This window comes from Elephantulus edwardii, unplaced genomic scaffold (genome assembly GCF_000299155.1).
Source record: "Elephantulus edwardii isolate Elephantulus edwardi_28Jun2011 unplaced genomic scaffold, EleEdw1.0 scaffold00181, whole genome shotgun sequence".
Lineage (NCBI taxonomy): Eukaryota > Metazoa > Chordata > Mammalia > Macroscelidea > Macroscelididae > Elephantulus > Elephantulus edwardii.
Window position 1 is genome coordinate 4,880,117 of NW_006399931.1, and position 19,567 is coordinate 4,899,683.

Below are 19,567 nucleotides of genomic sequence, written 5' to 3' on the forward strand. Positions count from 1 at the left end.
AATTTAAAAAATAAATGTTTCTTCTGACGTAAAAAATCTGGCCAATATTTATATTGATGAAATTTTGCCTTGCCACTTTGGTTCTTTCAGACTGCAGAATTACTGCCTCGAATGTAGATTTTAGAGCACTCATACAGCTTTTGAAATGGTGGACTAAATAATATTAAAATTTGTGAGACATCCAGACTGAATTAACACATCTTTTATGAAAAGTAGTATCATTTTTAAATAGTTTCTGCTATTTATTTTATAACTTCCAGCTATGGTCACTTTGCAATCTGTGTGTTGTAAAAACAAATTCATTCTCTGAACATTTGGTCATGCAGTAAAATGTTTTAATATTATTGACATTATATAAACTTTTTCTAAATACAAGGTTTTTTGCAAGGGCATCTATTTATTTGAGTGGCCGACACTATGATGTCAAGGGTACTCAGCTCAAATCCACCAGCTGCTCCTCCCATGTGATTTACTGCCTCTGAAAACCTGCTGGAAGAGCAGCTATGGGCCAGTTCTGACTCAAAGCCTTGCAGCAACATTTCTAGAACAAGGTGTGACAGTGTGTGATGTGTATATAGATCTGTAGTAAGCAATAATCTTCGAATAAACATTAGGTGAATCCTGTAATCTCCGTTTCTTTGTAATGCTCTTCTGTGTCCATGGTGGGCAGACCCTTGTGTTGATAATTTAAATGATTTATCCCTAAACAACATACCTTAAGCACAGTGTCACCAGGGCTTCTTGGGTTTGTTTTACTTCAGTTTTGTGTCAATTGTTGAAGGGGTGTTAATCCCTTAAGAACTTCCAGTTAGTCACATGAAATTGTAGAGAAACACAAAGCACAAACTTACCTACTGCTGTCAGGTCAAGTATGACTTGGCTAGCCATCCTCTGTCAGGTTCGGAGACTTTAAGTCTTTCTAGGAGGAGACGACCCATATTTCTCCTCCTCCCTTCGAGCAGCTGGTGATTCAAATCATTGACCTTTCATTAGCAGCTCAACATATTACTCACAGCACCACAGACATAGAGAACTTTTTTTATCCAAGGACCAGGTAACCTGAGTGGGTAGTACTAGAGATCATGAAGTACCTCACCACCTTAAAAGTTTTTGTGCTGCGAGGTCAAAAAAGAAACCACTTTCAAATAGAGTTCACGTGAATCATTTGGCGGATGATTTGTATCAGCTCCTAAATAATAACGTCCACGTGGACTTTTCACAGGTTTTAGAGACAAGATGACAATGAATCATACCCAAGAGGTAAAAAAACATTTGGCCATAGATTTTTATTTATTGATAAAAATACATTGTCTTCTCAGACAGAAAATAGTGGTGGGAAACTGGATTTTGCACAATTTACCGTTTTCTCGCGAGTGTAATACAATATGATGAACATACATAAGGAAAATAAATGCTCAGAAATCTTGAGAACAATCTATTTGGCAATAGTTACTTCAAATCCAAAGAAAACTGAGACTTTCCCTGTTACTGAGATTTAAATGTTTTGAGAAAAACTTAGTACTTCAACTCTTTTCAAATCCACTCTTCAGGTAGCCCTGAATTGGCTTTCAAGTTTTTGAAGACTAACATTAAGAAATAGTAAATCTGTAGAAGCAGTTTTCAGTGGGGATCTAAAAGTCAGTCTTACATTTTCAGGTAAGTAGATGTTTGGGTAAGCAGGTATGCGTAACGACACGTGTGATGAAACAAAACTCATTATTACAGGCATGTGGTTTGTTTGCCAGTAGGTCTCTCTTTAAAGCCTAGAGTAGAATTAATGCACATCATTTCATCAAGGTGTTCACATGAATGTCACTCACCATTCCACTGTTGTTTAGTGTTGTGAAGTTGGATCCAACCCATAGCTGACACTCCAGTGAGTTTTCAGAAGCTGTAAATCACACAAGAGGAGATAGATTGCTCATCAGAGCTCCCTGACCTTTCTATGATGAGGGTCAAATGATCACTTTTGATCACTCCTTACTTACTGTTTGTATATATTTTGTGTCTGTTTCTTTCTGGCTATTAAATAAACACTGGCCTTTTTAAAGGGAGCTCTGGTAGCATAGTAGGCAAGGAGCTAGATGCACTCCAATCCAAAGGCAGGTGGTTCAAATCTACCACCTGTAGGTGTAACTGTCCTGTTGGGGAAAGATAAGCAATTTCCTCCAGAGGGATTTTCACCCTCTGGGAGTTATGTCCAGATGTATGCCACTTGTCATGCATGTTCAGGGTGAAATAGATTGAAGCTCATGCAACTGCTTAAATAGTTCTTACCACACAAAAACTAAAGTTAACAACAACAAAAAAGAAAAAAAAATCCACAAATGTGTGAAAGACAGAAAAATAATGTTATTTTCTTCCTTTAGATACAGCTTATATTTTCCTTTTATCCCAAAGAAACAGACGTGCAGCATGGAAAATGTCACTTTGACAGACCCAGTATCTTAAAAGCAAAGGCACATGTGGCAAATATCCTAATAAGAGTGAAGAACTTGTTAGTTTGCAACTGCTTCTGTCATGAACCATGGAGAAGGGCAGATAGGCTATTGGGGGGGGGGGGAACTGCACTGAAATAGATGAGGGGAAAATTATCCGAACGGAATGTATGATTAGGTATTATATGTATGGCAACAAGATGGAGCAAGAGGTGTATCACAAAGTGGACTAGGGGAGGGAAAAGGGAGGTGGAGGGAGGACAATGCGCACATTGAATGAATTTGTAAAAATATAACAGAACTATCTCAGTCACAAAAGGACAAATATTGCATAGTGCCACTGTTGTAAAACGGGACTGACATCGGGGTTGCAGGGGAGACTGAGAAAGATGGAGTAAGTTATGTATACTGCATTGAAACAGATGAGGGAGAGAACTGTTTAAAAGGGAAATATGATTAGGTATTATTGTCATGACAGGAGTCCAGAACAAAGGCTGCCTAGTGGAGCGGACTTGGGGGGAGGGATTGTATAACAATGAAAGATTTTTTTTCTTTCACTTTTCAAAGAGAAGAGAGAACTAGGGGGGAGTTTGAGTAGGGAGAAAAGTGCAACAATGAATAAATGGAAATCCAAAGTCTCTGTAAACTTTTTAAAATTAAAGTTATATAATAAAAGAAGAAAAAAATATAACAGAAAAAAGAGAAAAAAATCTCCCCATAAGCTTTTAGAAGTAAAGCTCTTTTCTACAGATTCCATCTTGTACATCTGCATTCTTTTCTTAGTGGCAGGAGGCAAAACCCACAAGAGATGTTTACGATCTGGACAAGAGAACATAAATAACTAAAACTCAAACATATTTTCATCTAGTTAATTCCAATTCAGAGTGGCCCCATAGAACTGAGTCAAATGGTGATGATGGTGTTTTTCTCGTGTGCCATCAAGTCAGACAGCTGACCCTGCATAGGTCTTCATAAGCAGGAAATCGCACAGAAGGAGATGGCCCTCCATTCTCCTGCTGAGCAACTGCTGGAGTCCAGCTGAGTATCTTTGCATTGGCAGCACGCTGCAATCCCCAATGCAGGCAGTTTGAATCCACTAGCTTCTCCACTGGAGATGGGTAGGCAATCTCCCCCGCGGGGGGATTTACTGCCTCTGAAAACCCACTGGAGAGTCAGTTACGGGCCGCCAGGATTCCCCCATAGAATTTTCATGGCTGAATCTTTACAGAACAGACTATCACTTCGTCTGCCTCTGGAGAGTAGTTGGAAGGTTCAATCTGCTGACTTTTCAGTTTCTCGCTGAGCGCTGAGCAACTACACCATTGTTGTTGCTGTTGAGTCAGAACGGACTCAGAGCTGACCCTCCCACAGGTTTTCAGAGGCAGTGAATTGTGAAGCACAAGATTGCTTATCTTTGTGTCCCAGAGCTATTGGTGGATTAGAACCACATGCTTTTAGGTTGCCAGTGCAACTTCTTACCACCAGGGCACCCTTGGAGTAAGCATGGAGGATTGTTATTATTTTTTTTTTCTTTTCCATGTTGTTATTATTTCATGTTGAGTACACCGTGACTCATAACAACTCTGTGAACAACAGATCTGAGCCTTTCTGTATCCTGTTCCATCGTTATGGTCCCCATCATGCACAATCAATAGTCAGTGTAAACCCTTCTCATTGAGGATCTTCCTCTTTTTTACTGACCTTCTACCTTTCCAGCATGATGCTTTTTACTTTTTTTTTTTATTTTAATTGAGATTTAAACAAAAGTTTATGGAGAACTTGGATTTCTATTCATTCATTGTTGAACATGTTCCTCCCATTCTCAGTTCGCTTTTCTCTTTTGGAGAAAGAAAAACCAAAAAACAAAAACTTTCATTGTTGTACAATTTCCTCCCCACCCCAGTCCAGCACAGAGGATTTTTATTAGTATTAATTGGGAGGGGGTGAAAATAATTTTCTTGATACTAAAGGCCATTTGTTACCAAGAGAAAAACCTGTATTTCTAAAACTTTTTTTTTTTTTTTATGCTTGGAATTTGAGTTAACTGTTGTTGAAAAACTCACAATTATGTTCAGGCAACACCCAGTCAAAACACACTGATGATAAGTGGATTCCAACTCAGAGTGGCCTTCCATAACACATAAGTTCAAGCAGGACTTAGATGAATCATGGCACTAGAGATATCATTGCTGACATCAGACAGATCCTGGTTGAAAGCAAAGAATATCTTTCTCCTTATCTATTCAATATATATGCTGAGCAAACCATTCATGGGGCTAGACTCTATGTCCTTGTAAAAGCTCTTTGCCCTCAAGATGAAGCCGTAAACATGGGAGTGAATCAATCTCGGTCAGTTAAAGGTCCACAGCAGCCAGTCTGTCTATGGCAGCCGACACTACTACAAATTTAGGAATGAGCTCCTGAACTTTATGTAATGAAGAGCCTATTGATCTATGTGAAGGACAGTCTGGTTGAAGTTCATATGGTATCTCCATGTCCAATCCTACAAGCAGAAATGAAGAACTACAGGATCCTATGTAGGATTGAGTTACTACATCTGGAAGACAAATCTGGTTTTTGTTCCAAGACTTTAACAGTGATTTTTCTTCCACCTGCATCCTGTTCAAGCCATCCTACAGGTTCACAGGGTTAAATCTCCTTGATAGCAATTATTTTGACAGAAAACTTTAGCAAGCTGTACTAGTAATCGAAAATTATTATGGTTCAAGTTGTTACTGTCTTAGCCCCATAAAGACCATGCATCTTTTAAAGTTTAAGATCCCCTGGACTGCAGAAAGAACAAATAGGTAGGTCTTAGAGAAGGTGAGTCAGAGTGGTCCTTGAAGGCAAAGAGGATGACGTTTCATCTCACAAACCTTGGGCGTGTTGTGAGGACAGCTTATTCCTTGGAAAGGGAAGTCATGCTTGGAAAGGTAGAGAGACAGCACAAGAGAGGAAGACCCTAAACGAGGTGGGTTGACACAGTGACGGCTAGAATGGGCTTGAGTGTGTCAGACACTATGAGGATGGCACGGGACAGGACAGTGTTCAGATCAGTTGTTCATAGAGTCACTATGAGTCAAACTCGACTCAACAGCACCTAACAGCAACAACAATCACTTTAAAATAGCCTTGCAGTGAAAGAAAAATGGATTACCTGAATAGAAATGTTAAATCATTCACATGCTCACTGATGTCTGTAGTCCTTATGAACTCTCGTTGCTGTTAGTGTCTTAATTCACTTGGAGAGAGTCTTTTCCTTCATACGATTTGAAAGGGAAAATATTCTATTTCAAATGAAATAGCTTTGTTTGGTGCCCAATTATCCCTTCCACTCATGTTGTGTGACACTAATTAGTCCAAAAGCATCATTCAATTGTCACATCACCATAATTCAATTAATTTCATCTCCACCTAACCCGAGACAACAAAAGTAAACAATAACTTCTTGTTTCTTTTTAGTGATTATTTGTAATGTTGACTGTACTCATATGGAACATTCCTTATGCTGAAAAGAAAATAATTATGCCCGCATCTACATCTGCAAATACCAGCTTGCTGATAAATTCTAGACCTGTAAAAAAAAAAAAAAAAAAAGATTGCAATCTCCTTACTAATGGACAACTTAATAAGTGAAGAGTATTTATTATACTACTATATGTATTTTGGGGGTTATTTAATTTTCACTTCTAAATGAATGTCAGGAATTTAGCTATGGCAGGTTTTCTTTAATACAAACCCCAAATTATTTTTAATTCAAAATAATATATTTCACTGACGATTTAACATTATATTTGCCCTGAAGACCTCTTACTATGATGCTTTAAGTTACAGTGCTAGGTAATTCATCACCTGACAGTTCAGTATCTAATTCCATTTTGCAAGTTGTTCTTTTAAAAGTAGTAGGAACAAGCATGGGAGAAACATTTTTACTGACAAATTATGCGTGGGAAGTGGAATATAAGAATGCACACGTACTCCTAGGCATGCAATTTTACTTCTGAGTGCTGGCAAAATTATTGCTGTATCCATCCACTATGTTAAAAAAAAATCACATTTGAAAATACTAACAAAATTTTCCATTTTTTGTAGCATTTTTTTTCTCAAATGTATCCTAGTTTCTTTATGACTCTGGATAAGGAACTTTGTGAGGAATATAGGCCAGCATGAAACCTTCTAGAATGATTTTTGGTTTTTTAATCTAAAAGGAATAAGTGTTCCTTAAAAAAATTATTTCTCTGTAGTTGGAGAATTTCTGACTCCTCTTAATTTACACAAACTTGAACTTGGAACTAACCTCCTGAAAGAGAAGATAGAAGATACCTACTTTGTGTGGCTCTATGGTTTTTGTCCTAATTTAAATTGTTGTTGTTGTTGTTATATGTCATCGAGTCGTTTGCAACTCATAGCGACCCTATGTACGTACAATAGCCCTAAACCCTGCTCTGTCCTGTGCCCGTTGCACTGCCTCTGGCACACCCATCCCGATTACCCCAGTCACTGAATCAGTCCACCTCATAGAGGGTCTTCCTCTCCTGCACTGTCCCTCCACCCTCCCAAGCATGATGTCCCTCTCCAAGGACCTCTCCCTCTTTTCAACATGCCTAAAGTGTGTCAGACGAAGCCCCAGAATCCTTGCTTCCAAGGAGTTGCTTGGTTTAATCCTCTCCAGGATGAATCTGTTTTCTTGGCAGTCCATGATACATTCAATACTCTTCTCCAGCACCACAGCTCAAAGGCATCAATTCTCCTTCTATCCTCCCTAGTCATTGTCCAACTTTCTGATGCATAATAAGTGATTGCAAAGACCATGGCCTGTATCAGGTGAACCTTAGTCTCCAGAGAGACACCGTTGCTCTTGAGTACTTTAAAGAGGTCCCTAACAGCAGACTTTCCCATCACAATACGTTTTTTTTATTTCCTGACTGCTAGTGCCAAGAGTGTTGACCATGGAGCCGAGCAAACTGAAGCTGTGAACAATCACAATCTCTTCGCCATCCATCCTGATGCTACCAATTGGTCCAGTGGTGAGAATCTTTGTTATTTTTACTGAGAGAGCATGCCTTTGTCCCAGCATGCATCAAGTCCAAGTCCATGACAGGATGAGACTTTGTAGAAAACAAGGCACTTCCAAAGCGCAGAATTTGAGAACTCTTGTTGATTAGGAAAGGAGGAAAGGAGTACCTCAAATAAGTCGTCGTTTTTAACTTAGAAAATTAATGATGAGCTTTTACAAATATATAAATGGTTCTATTTCTTACTGTTCATTCATGCCAAAAAGTAAGCTCAGAAGAAAAAAAAAAGCATAATGTTTTGTAATAAAATGTAAGATAAATTACAGAGTGTTAGACTTCAGTGCTTTTATTATTTCCTGCCCCAATATTACCTAGTTGGCATTGTTGCGTTGTGGTGGTGGTGGTGTTAGGTGCAGCAGAGTTGAGTATGACTCATTGTGATCCTAAGAACAACCAATCTGAACACTGTCCCACTCCCATGTGAAGAGAGGATTTCCAGAAGTCCTAACAGACTCCAGAACAATGGTTGTGTATTGTTAGGTGAGTTGGTCACTCAAAGTGACCCTGCATCACAGAACCAACTACTTCCTGATCTTGCTCCAGCCTCCTCCTCTCCTCTGGGCTAAATCCATAGTAACCGCCATTGGGTCAATCTTTCTCCTTGAGAATCACCTTCCTTTTCACCTGCCCTGCACTTGACCAAGCATAATGCCTTTGTCCCAATCACATGCACAAGGTATGTGAGACGAGGTCATTGCATTTACCATTGCCTAGGATATGGATTTTATTCAGTATAGTTCATTTTTCATATCTTCCAATTTTCCTACATTGATACATTATATATTATAGGTTCTGATATAAAGGAATATTAGCAATTGTTTGTAACAATTAAAAATTAACAGTCATACTGTGAGTATCTTTCATGCTGAGGGTCTCATTTCCAGCATTATATCAGACAATATTCTACTGCCAGTTATAAGATTGTCAATGGTCCATTAATTCAGAAGTTTATAGCCAGATTTTTAACTTCTCTTAATCTAGAAGCTCTACCAAAATTTGTGTCCACCATGGGTGACTCTGCCGGTATTGAAACATCAGGGGCACAGCTTCCAGCATCACAGCAACATGGAAGCTACAACGGTAAAACAAATTGACAGACGAATGATGGGTACTAGGTTATGTATAGATCTATGTTAAATGCATTGAAGACAGAACACAAATTCTAGCTAGATGCCCTTGAATGATAGGCTTGTACCTCAGTCAAAATAAATGTGGACAGGAGACAGTCTACAGAGCTGGAACTGTCATGGTCCACTTCATTGTCGAGAATGGTGTTTGTGTGACCTCACTTCCTTTCAGGAACAATCAGCACCCCTCAATTGATCCCTTTTGGGAGCTAAGGGCTTTACCCTCAAACCTGACAAACACGTTACAGAGTGCAGTATTCATGCCAGAGTTCTCCACTGGGTTGGCTAGGCTCTGAATCATAGTTTAACTTTTTCCTTTGCCCAAGTTGATTCCCCAACGCCTTCTTACCCTCCTTTCCACTAAACATCTTGCATCTCAAAACCTAACTCAGTCTCCATTTTTTAAAGATTTCTCTGTTAGACAGAATGATCGCCCCCTAGTGACATCTATGACCTGAGCCCTGATCTCTGTGACTACATTAATTAACAGGCCAATGAGACTTTGCAGATATTCTTAAATTAAGGATCTTAAGATAGGGAGCTTATTCTTGATTATACTGACAGGCAAAACATAACTTTAAGAGTGCTGATTGCAAGGAGGCAGGAGTGTCAGTGTCAGAAAAGGAGATGTGATGACAGAAGCTGTGGCCAGAGACAGAAATCTGAAGAGACTATTTTTCAGTGTTGAAGATGAGGAATGTGCCTCCCACTAAGAAATGCCAGTGGCCTTTACAAACTGGAAAAGACAAGGAAATTATTTTCCCCTTGAAATTCCAGAAGGAGTGTGGTCCTACCAATATCTTAACTATGACTTGTTGTGTGGTTGTATATCATCGAGTCAGAACTGACCCATCACTAACTCTCCAGGAGGCTTTCAAGACAGTAAATTGCATGGGAGGTCACTGCCTATTTTTCTCCTATGGGGTAGCAGGTGGATTTGAACCAAGTACCTTTGGGTTGGCAGTGCTTATGATTAGGACACCAGAGTTCCAACTGTAACCTAGTAAGAACTGCCAGATGTGAAGGCAGGGTTTAAAAGAGGCCGTCATACCAGGGAATATTATAATGTTAGGTGGATCTTGGCTGAAAGCAGAGAATACCAGAGAAATGTCTACCTGTGTTTCAATGAGTATGCAAAGGTATTTGACTATGTGGATCATAACAAACTATGGCTAACTCTGAGAAGAATGGGAATCCCAGAATACTTGATGGTGCTTATTCAAAACTTATACTTGACCAGGAGACAGTCATCAGGACAGAGCAAGGAAACATTGCATGGTTGAAAAATCAGAAAAGGTGTACGACAGGGATGTGTTCTATTTCCATGTCTTTTCAATCTATATGTGGAAAAGATCATCCGGGAGGCTGGGCTCTGTGAGGAGGAATGCAGAATCAGGATTGGAGGAAGACTCATCAACAACCTGTGTTATGCAGATGACACAACTTTGTTTGCCAAGGAGGACCTGAGGCATTTGCTGCAGAAAGTCAAGGACTGCGGCCTTAAATATGGGTTGAAGCTCAACATCAAGAAAACAAAGATTCTCCTTTTCGTTCTCTCGGCACCACCATGGCGGTCAGCAAGAACAAGTGCCTTACAAAAGGTGGCAAAAAAGGAGCCAAGAAGAAAGTGGTTGATCCATTTTCTAAGAAAGACTGGTATGATGTAAAGGCGCCAGCTATGTTCAACATATGAAATATTGAAAAGACATTAGTTACACGGACTCAAGGAACCAAAATTGCATGTGATGGACTCACGGGCTGTGTGTTTGAAGTGAGCCTTGCTGATTTGCAAAATGATGAAGCTGAGTTTAGAAAATTCAAGATAATTACTGAGGATGTTCAAAGCAAAAACTGCCTCACCAACTTCCATGGCATGGGTCTCACTCTTGACAAAGTGTGCGTCATGGTAAAAAAATGGCAGACCAGGATTGAAGCACATGTTGATGTCAAAACTACCGATGGTTATTTACTTCATCTATCTTGTGTTGGTTTCACAAAAAAACAAAAACAAAAGCAAAAACAAAACACAACAATCAGATTCAGAAGACATCTTATGCTCAGCACCCACAGGTCTGCCAAATCCGGAAGAAAATTATGGAAATCATGACCCGAGAGGTGCAGACAAATGACTTGAAAGAGGTGGTCAATAAGTTGATTCCAAACAGCATTGGGAAAGACATAAAAGAGGCTTTCCAGTCTATTTATTCTCTCCATGATGTGTTTGTTAAAAACTAAAAATGCTCAAGAAGCCCAAGTTTGACTTGGACAAACTCATGGAGCTTCCTGGTGAAGGTAGGAACTCTGGAAAAGCTACTGGAGATGAGACAGGTGCGAAAGTTGAACGAGCTGATGGCTATGAGCCAGCAGTTCAAGAATCTGTTTAAAATTCAGACTTTTAATAATTACAAATAAAAATTATTATTTGTGAAAAAAAATTTTCACCACTTTTCTGACAGCACTATGATAAGTGGTGAAGAGAGTGATATTGTTTACAGCTTCAGCTTACTCAGCTCTACAATCAACATTTTTGGTACCAGCAGCCAGGAAACCAAAAGATTAATTGCATTGGGAAAATCTGCTGTCAAGGACCTCTCCAGAGCACTGAAGAGCAACAATGTCAGTCTGGAGACTAAGGAGCACCTGATCTATGCTATAGTCTTCACAATTACTGGCTATGCATCAGAAAGCTAAACAATGACTAGGGATGACAGAAGGAGAATTGATGCCTTTGAGTTGTAGAACTGGAGAAAAGCGTTGATTATACCATGAACTACCATGCTAGGAGAACAAACAGGTTCATTCTATAAAGGGGGAAACCAAGCTGCTCCTTGGAAACAAGGATTCTGAAGGTCCATCTGACACACCTTGGGCATGTTGCAAGGAGGGATCATTCCTTGGAAAGGGGCATAATGCTTGGAAGGGTGGAGGTACAGCTCAGGAGAAGAAGACCCTGGAGGAGATGGATTGACTCAGTGACTGGGGTAATCAGGATGGGTGTGTCGGAGACGATAAGGTTGGCTCAGAATAGAGCAGGGTTCAGAGCTGTTATTGCTATGAGTCACAAGTGACTCAATGGCACACAACAACAACAATAAAACTCATTTGGGATTTTTTTCCCCCCTGCCTCATTTAAGACAGTGATGGCAAGGACACAGGGACCATTTTTATATTAGAAATTCCTTTACCCCAGTACTAGTTAGAACAGTTAAACCCTCAGAGTCTTAGAAAGAAAATCCTTGGAAGTTGTGATTGCATATTTTACACATATAAAGTCTCTTAATGGTGCTTCAAGTGTCAATGTAGCATGTGAAAGACTTTGTACAGACATAAAATTTCTACTTGTGAGTGTTGAAATATAACAGCACCTCTGTATCCTTAACTTAAAATCACAATGGATCAGATTTTATTTTTTTATAATTTAAGAAGGTGAAGTTGGGAGGCTTAGAAGACATCTAAATTGGCTTCTACAGATCTAATGATTTCAATGTAACTACTTTGTTGAGATTTTATAGCTAAAGTTATATTTGTATATAAAACTTAACTAATCTGTAAATGGTAATAAATATAGTTGCAATTATTAAAAAAAAAAAGAGTTTGACCTTCATAATTGTAGTTGTTGGGAGTCAGCCTGAACCAGGCACTGGGTCACCTTTCTTGTCTCATTTCCAGTTAGTTCTTTTAGCCCTAAATTGTCCTTATTCAAACATGATGCCCTTATTCAAATTTGGTGTTCTTTTGCTGTAATGCAGCCCACTGTCAGTTTACTTTCATATTTGTAAGACATCAGGATCACAGAATTGTAAAACCAACTCATATGACCTCCCACCTATTTTGGCATGCTGGCAAGAATTCATTGTTCTCCTCATTTTTCCTTTAAAACAAAAATTTAAAGCTATTTCATTTTCTGTGAAGCTTTTATTTGTCCCTCAAATTATGATTTCTTTTTCCTTTACAGAAATCTGTACACTTTATTTATATCTGATTCTATGGAAGGTGAGCAGCATAAGTAGCTTTAAATGAGTTGGTGAACTTTATTCTAAATCAAAAGTTCCCTGGAAGGATGGATTATCTCTTAAATGTATATATTTTATAAATATCTGTGGTTCTTAAAATAGTATCATATAAAGTATAGGGAAGTAAGTATTTATTGATTGAACTATAAGCTTGATAATGGCACAAATGAGAAAACTAATTGAAACTAATCTAAACAAAAGATGTAAACAATGAAATGCCATTAAAATACAGAAGGCAGTTAGACTTCAGGAAGTTTTCTTTGATGAAGAACAAAAGGCATGAAAATCCAGAGCAAGGATGTATTCATCTGAAGCCTGACTCAGTAATTCTAATAACTGCAGAGTCCTAAATTTTTGCTCCTCAATTTGAGCACCTCAATGTGACCCATCAGTCTGTAACCAAGTCTCCCCACCGCTTATCCCTTTCTTCCAATATATTTTTAATTTCAATGTGTTTTTTTTAAAAAAAAAATTGCATAGCTACCAATGTTTGGGCAAAAGTTAGCAATGGAATATTATTACTTGCAATTGTTTCTTCCCCAGTGAAAGGAGAAAGCACTGAGTACATGTAATGAAAGAAGCAGAGATAACCACATAGGTAGAAGGTCCAGGCATTGAGGGGATCCATTATCAAAGACACAAACACAAATAAGAGATTCAGAATTTATGTACATAATCAGCAACTAAAGTGATCTGAAGAAAGAGAAGTCGAATGGTCCAAGTAGGAGACTGGTCAAAGAATTGATTGATAGTACGAGGGCAAGATTACAACAGAAGCACAGTGGCAGAATAGAGGAGAGAGGCAAAAAAAGAGCCTGGAGCTGAGGTTCTCCCCACAGCCTGCCTTCTCTTCTTCCTGCTGCACCTGGACAGTTGCAGTCTGAGAAACTCTTGCCTGGATGCCTCCAGGTATTAGAATTTAAACACAAATAGCTACCTATGGTAAAATTGGTAGATCAGGGCACAGATACTGTTTTCTCACAGAAGTGCTTCTTATATTGATCATTTAAGCCAGTTGCTTCATCAAATATTAATATTACAAGCCTGAGTTAGAAAATTCTAACTGCTGAGAGCCTCTGGTGAGATCTAAGCTCATGTTGGGCCGTAACTCCAACATAATACTTTTATTTTAAATCAGTAAACACAAAGGTTTGTTTTTGGTTTTTGGTTTTTTTTACAGCCTAGGAAAATTCAGAAAGTTGTTTCAGAATCCCTATCGTTATTACACACTGAAGAAATCGCAATTTCAACCTATCATCTCAATCTGTATGTATGTACTGAGAACTAAAGTACAACTTTGTCTATATCCCACCTGGATGTGGAAACCAAACCAAGAAGGTGATATGCTGAACACTGATGATGAGAGAGCAGATAAGCTGTGGGCTGATATCAAAGAGAGGTTCATGAAGCAAGCAAAATGTCACTGAAGAATAGCAAAGAAAGAAAACACAAAAAGAGGTGTCAGTGGAGTCTCTGAAAACTACCCTTAAATGTAGAGTAGCTAAAGTAAACAGGGAGTGGGAGACAATGACATAAAAGAGCTGTACAGAAGATTTCGTAGAGTCAACTTGAGAATTATTATCTTTTTTTTTTAATTTAGGTTGTTTATTTTTCATTTCAATGAACATCTACAGAGATTTTGGGATTCCATTCATTCATTGACCGTACTCAGCATTTCTCAAACCCAAAAAATAGATGGAAAAAATATTTAAGTCTGAAGTTGCAATATTTTAAGTATTGACAGGCAGGGTACTTACTGAACAATATTGGAAACATTAAAAGACCCTAGGAAAACTACACGTAGAGGTTTTGCTAGCAAGAATCAGTTGATATTCAACCATTTCAGGAGCTAGCATTTGATCAAGAACTAAGGATACTGAAGTTCAAGATTTCCTGAAATCACTGACTTCAAGAATGGTTCCAGAAATTGATGAAATACCAATGGTGAAGTTTTAATCAACAGGTGCAGGGCTAGAAGCAATCGCACATCTTTGGGGAATAAGAAATTGGAAGATAGCTACCTTGCCAACTGAATGAAGAGATTTACATTTGTTCCCCTCCCAAAGAAAAGTGAACTATCAGAATCCTGAAATCATTAATGTCTCACACAAGTGAAATTTTATTGAAGATAATTCTGAAATGATGGCAGCCGTCTATCCGCAGGAAAATGGCACAGATTAAAACTAGATTCAGAAGAGACTGTAGAACCATGAATAGAAATAATGTTGTTGTTGTTGTTGTTGTTGTTGTTGTTAAGTGCTGTCTAGTCCTAGACGACTCATAGCAACCCTATGAACGAAAGACCTGAACACTTGTATAAATGTCATTTCTCCAGGTTCATAAGGTTTCTGGAGGCAAGCTATTTTGGAAGTGGATGCCACTCCTGCTTCCAAGCTTGTTTTAAACGGGGAGCTCCACCAAACCCTGTCCACCTTAGGCAACCATTATTACATTTGACACATCAGTGTTACAGTGTTTAGCATCACAGCAACCTGAGTTACCTCTGTACAGTAAATAGACAAACCATTGCTGTACCATTGGAATACTGAGGTCAAATGAGTCTCAGCTTGTAGGAATGCAGGCTAGAAAGAAGTTGGCTGCCTCTTGCTGACTATTTTCAAAGGCATTCAACTGCATGGATTAAAAAGAAAATAACAACATTGCAAGGAATGTGATTTCCAGAATGTGATTTAAGAGACATTTAAAACCAGGAAAGGTGTGTCTTATGTTTTTCTTTTCCATACTTATTCAATTTGTATGGAGAGCACATAACCCAAGAAGCTAGACTATATAAGTCTTATTTCTAGTGGGCCAAGTGGGTGAGGAGTTGTACTGCCAACCCCAAGGCAGGTGGTTCAAATCCATCACAGCTGTTCCACTGGAGAAAGGCGAGCAAGCTCCTTCTGTGTGATTTATAGCTTCTGAAAACTCAGTGGAGGGTCAGCTATGAGTTGTTTTCATCCTAACAGCAATGAGAGAGAGAGACGGAGGGAGGGGGGGGGGGGGAGAGAGAGAGAATCAGAGAATGAATACGGGGGGAAATGTGGAATCATGATTGGAGGAAGGCTCTTGAACCACCTGTGATATGCAGATGACACAACTTCTACTGCAGAAGATAAAGACTACACATATTAAAGACTATACGTATTAAAGTCTTCAGTATGGATTGCACTTCAACGTAATAGAAACAAAAATCCTCACCACGGGACCAATCTATAACACACTTCATCCTGGAGAAAAGACTGATGTTGTCAGGGATTTCGTTGTATTTGGATACACAAACAACACCCATGGAAACAACAGTGAAGAAATCTACTAACAATGGGCAAACCTGCCCCAAAAGAGCCCTTTACAAAAGCGTTCCAAAGTAGAAATTTCACTTTCAGGTTTAGGGTACACCTAACTCAAACCATGGTATTTTCAATCATCTCATTCCTTATGAAAGTTGCCATTGTTGTTATGTGCCATCGAGTTGCCCGCAATCCGTAGCAGCCCTATGTACAACAGCTCTGAAACCTGTCCTTCCTGAGCCAGTCTCACTGACTCCAATACACCCAGCCCTCATTGCCCTGGTTACTGTATCAATTGATCTCGTTCTGGCTCGCTGTCCCTCCACTCTTCCGAGCGTGATATCCTTCTCCAACAATTGGTCCCTCCTGGCCACATGCCCAAAGTATGTGAGATGGAGCTTCAAAATTCTACCCTCTAAGGAGAAACTTGGTCTCACCCTCTCCAAGACAGAACTATTTGTTTTCTTGGCAGTCCATGATATGTTCAAGACTCTTCTCCAGCACCACAACCTGAAGGCATCGATTAGTCTTCTGTCATCCTTAGTCATTGTCAAGCTCTCCAATAATTGGGAAGTCTATAGCCTGGATCAGGTGCACCTTAGTCTCTAGACTAATGCCATTGGTTCTCAGAACTATGAAAAGGTCCCTGACAGCAGATTTACTGAATGCAATTCGTCTTTTGATTTCCTGACTGCTGGTGTCAAGAGGGTTGTTTGTGGAACCAAGCAAGCTATAATGAATAAAGAAGACCGAAGAAAAATTGGTGTCTTTGATTTATTATGCTGACAAAGAATACTATATCCTCTGGACTAGCAAAAGGAGCACACAATAAACTCCAACATAAGTGAGAGTGTGACGTGTTAAAGATCTAGCCAAGATCTGTGTACAAGACAGCATAGTTCTCACTAAGAACTCAGAGGACTTTCCTTGCAAGAGATGCAATCTATTTGAACTGATTTTTAAAGTTAAGAAAGGCTTCAGCAGTCAGAGATAAGGAGAAACAAATTCATGCGTAGAGAGTAGCAGTCAAGGCTTGCAAACAGTAAATTTAGTAACTCGACCAGTGAGACTAGAGCAGAGAAGAGAGAAGACCAGAGGATCCTACGTGATTGAAAATTGAACTCACTGTGAGGAGAAGTAGACCAAAGCTAAAAGCAAAGAGTTGCATGGTATACCTTAAGAAACTCCAAGTTGTGTCAAAATGTATATGTGATAGTGCTGGACTCCTAGAAAGTCCTGCTCTGTGTTCAGATATATAGGAAACATGGTAACACATTGATGAGTGAAGTGAGAGTAGCCACTGAGATGTTGTATCTTCAGTTACCAACTTATCGACCATTCATCTATTTTCTGCTCTCTGTAAAGTGAGAGTGTAAGTTTTGATCTGCTTACAGAGAATTACCTTTTTTCCTTATCTCTTGGCAGTATTATTCTTTTGATTCTAATTTAATATTTGAAATCTGAACCTCTGAACTACGAAGTTTGCATTAAGTTATTTGATCAAGCCATACATTCTATTCACATGTTACCAGTAATTTGTCTTAAACTATGGATTAAAAGCAGCTTCACTTGTGCAAAAATTGTGCTGTCAGTGCTGTTGTGATAATAGTAATTAAATGCTTTCAAATCTATTTCACTTTCTTTACTTCATCCTAATTTCTAGTATGATTCCACTGAGAGCCTTCATCTAACATCAAAACATGATGTCAGAGTAAGATAAATGAATTGACTTATATCCCTTAGAGCAATTCTACCCACCATTACTTTTTCCAGGAGTGTTTTGACAGCATGTCAAAATTTTCCTTATAAAGAGCCATCACATGACTGCCTTCATTACGCTACCTGTCTGTTCACACTCATTCAGGCTTGAAATACCATCGGTGTCTCTCCAATTGTCTCTAGTGTTGTGAATAGGAATTGTTCAACAGTTCACATCAAAAGAAGTCATGTACTCTACTGAACCAAACAACAGAAAGAGAGTTCAGAGTTTGAGCATTGGTTCCTTGCTTTGCTTAGACTTGTCACATGACTTTACAGGGTTTTAGTCACTCCTAGCTATAGGAGCCTTGGTGATGTGATGCAGTCGTTAATTGCCTGATTGCTAACTAGAAGGTTGGGTGTTTGAACACACTTGCCCCTCCACAGGAAAAGATGTCGTATTGAGAGGCTGCTTCTGTAAAGATGATTCACAGACTTTGAAAGCTGTTAGAGCACATCTGCTCAAGCCTGGAGGGTCAATCTGAGAAACGTCAGCAATGAGATTTGTTTGGTGGGCTTAATTAAATTAGAAGACAGAAGACAAGGAAAACATAGACTTGTTCTTTTATTAACAATAAAAAATAGAGGACTGTAATTAAGAAAAATTTTTATTCATCTTCTCCATTGGGATATTACATCTTTTGGGTAAATACTTACTTAGAGATAATTTGCAATAAAAGATGTAAGATATATGCCCTTTAGATCTCTTAAGAAAAATATATGCTTGAACAGCTAAGAACATTGCTTGGCCTGAGACTGATAATCTTCCTTGAACACAGACTTTCAGTCATTACAGACAGTTGCACCCAAGGTGACTCATCACCTTAGAAGGACAGAGCATTATAACTGTATTTTTTTTTTATTTCCCCTTAAATAATATACTTACTGAAAGTTTCTAGAATTTTATAAGGATGTTTCTCTGAGGTACTGTTAAAGAGAGAAGGGTAACTCCTTTTTTATTTGAAAGGTTGACACTTTTATATTTTATTTTTATCCCAAGATCATGGTTATTATTTATTTACAATACTTGTAAAGGTACATGGCACTTTACACACATATAAAAGGCAAGTTTCTGCTAAGTTTCCCATCTAACTCAATATACCATATGCCATATAAGAGTTCAAGGGCCAAGAAGGATGTAGAAAATGGCTGGGAGGGAAAAAATCAATGGTATAAAGAAATGTATTCCAAACTCTCAAAGAGAGAAGTCCAAGAATAAATTTGTTCAAAAAAAGACTAGACTAGTTAAGTCTATTGAGAAATATACATGCATAAATAATAAGAAAATGATTTCCTTATATTTTTTACTTGCTGTATTTCCTTAGCAATTTTTACCATTTTGTGATGACTCACTTTAATTTCCTGCCATAATTCTGTTTTCTCTGAGTTGTATAGCTCTACCAACTTCTTGTAGTCAGTATTTGCAAGGTATTTCATTTTTCTCATTCTTTCAAACATCTAATGTTATTATAATTTAGATACACACTTGAAAATATCATATACCCAGAAATAGGCAGCCCAATCCTAGAACATCCCTTTTAATTGTCAAATTTATTTCACTTCCCCTTAACTGTCATTTCTTTGAATGTCATTGCTCCCATCTCCACTTCAACTGAACAAGTGCCTACTAGTACCGTTATCCTCTAAATGGTTTGATAGAATGCATTTCCTTTCTGTCATTGTAGTGGCCCTATTTTTATTTGAAAGGTTGACATTTTCCCTTTAAATTTCTAATATGTGTAAAATAACCTGAGGAAAGGGGCTCCAGGGGTGCAGTATTTAAAGAACTCGGCCACTAACCCAAAGATCAGTAGTTGGACCCCAGCAGCCACTGATGAGGAGACAGAGGGGGTATATATACAAGGC